The 2,315-nt window shown below is 34.3% G+C and overlaps 1 non-coding gene across 1 annotated transcript; it reads right to left on the bottom strand.

The window, feature by feature from the left end:
* Nucleotides 1–1,115: 1,115 nt before the first annotated feature.
* Trnat-cgu lies at nt 1,116–1,188 on the bottom strand. Its single transcript has one exon. It is a non-coding gene; the product is annotated as a tRNA-Thr (tRNA).
* Between the last annotated feature and the right edge of the window lie 1,127 nt (nt 1,189–2,315).

Raw genomic sequence — 2,315 nt, 5'->3', positions numbered from 1 at the left:
TATATATCTTGTTCCATTAGACGTACAACTCCAACTGTATTACTATTATTGGCGTTTGTATCCTCTGCTGGTGGGCCGTTTGGAATTTACTAAAACTTGCTTTGGTAACTCGAATGACGTTTTGCAGCTAATTATAAATAAACCAGCTTTAGTCAGAGTAGAAAACAATGTTATTATTTCTGAAACATTCTTCAAAATCGTCAGCGACCAGACACAAAACTGAAAAACAAACAAACTTGAATTTCTCTTGTTGTTAGTTTTTTCTAGGTGAGCACCAGTTTTTAGTACTTTGTTTTTGTTTTTTTAATTATGCACAAAGCTACACAAGGGCTATCTGCGCTCTGCCTACCCGGTTTCTAGCGTTGTAAGTCCGCAGACATACCGCTGTACAACTGGGGGGCACTACTTTGGTTCTCGCTGGATTGGTTGAAAACATAATTAAGATTTCCTGACCACTAGTCATTCTGAAAAAAAAAAGAAAATATTTTACTGCGAAACAGTTGAAACGTTTTCATTTTTTTATAGATTCTAGTTGTTACAATGCCTTTTAATACATCTATTTTAATTGATTTATGTAATAATAAATTAAGAACTGCTGTAGCTATATTGTATGTGTAAAGTACTGTATCAATAAAGAACCGCATGATGAACTTATGTAAATGTTGTTCAGATTCTTTGAAATCAAGTTAGCTATTAAGGCTATTATATGGTTTCCATATGTACAGAAATGTGTTAAATGTCTTGACTTGTTACATAATAGACCAGTTGACTATCGTGTATTGTAATAAAAAATGCTTTATATTTTCAGTCATACTGAACATAGGGGTTTAGTTGTCATTAAGCATAAAGCTATTTGTGCTCTGCCTACTATGGATATCGAAACCTGATTTTTAGCGTCGTAAGTCTACAGACTTATACAAACTTTTTACATTATTTTCTTTCACACACCGAAAACTGCAATTATTTCTAATTTATTCCTAACTCTTATTTATTTCCGTTTAATATTTACCGTTAACATTTGTTAGAGAAAGTACTTCAAATAGGCCCTTCTTAATTAATTGAAATAAGTAAAAATACTTTTCATTAGAAGAAGTTTAAGGAAACATTTTTAACAGAGCCCCCAGTGAGGTTTGAACTCACGACCCCTGGTTTACGAGACCAGTGCTCTAACCACTGAGCTATGGAGGCGATAAATGATGTTGTCTACTTGAACCTTCTACTACTCAACTATTATATAATAGAAGTCACAAAATTAACATATAACATTTTCAATGAGCATAAAAACAGCACGTGTTTGGCTTAGTTCGTAATATATAAATTCCTATGTCTAGTAAGACATAATTTTACACCAAATGTGTTAACAGTTCAGGATTGTTCTTTTTCGTGTTTGACCTCAAGGCATACTAGTCTTCTATAATTACCTCATTCAGTACAATATACTGGACGTGATATTCAATTTTTTTTTCGATAAGTTTGGTTTGTTTGGAATTTTGCACAAAGCTACACGAGGGCTATCTTCGCTAGTCGTTCCTAATTTAGCCGAGAAAGACCAGAGGGAAGGCAGCTAGTCATCACCGTCCATTGTCAACTCTCTAGGGCTACTCTTTTACCAGCGAATAGTGGGATTGACTGAACGTTATAACGATCCCACGGCTGAAAGAGCAAGTATATTTAGTGAGACCCGCAGATTGCGAGTCGAGCGCCCTAACCACCTAGCCATTGCTAGGCCTTTTCATTAAGGAGTATTATCAAAATAATAAGAATGAACTCCGTTTACTAAGATATTTGAAAACCTCACACATTAAAAATTTCGTAAAATATTCTATATTATATTATTGTGACTTGTGGGGGACAAAAGACAGATTTAAGAGGCTATTATTACATGCCTATGATTTTGAATTCAGACCTGAAAAATTAAAAGGAGCTTGAAAAACAGCAGCAGCAGTTTACATGATTTTTATCACAAATTTTAGGCCTATTTGTTGTTCTTAAAGGTATAATATTTAATAAAGTTATATAAGATATAGGACGACCCAATATCATATTATCCTGCATAACTAATTAAATTTTCTCGTAAACTAGCATTGCTTTTATTTATCTTTCTTAATTCAAATGCTTTTCAGGGTGCAGGATCAACGAGGCTGTCTGAAACAGACAATGTTTGCAGTAACTTGGTTGGGAATATACTGATCACAAATAACAGACAGTACAAGGAACAACTTCTGTGACAGTTTTGAAAACAATCTGTACCATGTACAAACTTTTATAAATGGCCCGGCATGGCCAGGTGGTTAAGGTGCTCGACTCGCAATCTG

This window comes from Limulus polyphemus, unplaced genomic scaffold (genome assembly GCF_000517525.1).
Source record: "Limulus polyphemus unplaced genomic scaffold, Limulus_polyphemus-2.1.2 Scaffold54, whole genome shotgun sequence".
Lineage (NCBI taxonomy): Eukaryota > Metazoa > Arthropoda > Merostomata > Xiphosura > Limulidae > Limulus > Limulus polyphemus.
This window is presented reverse-complemented; position numbering and strand designations above follow the sequence as displayed.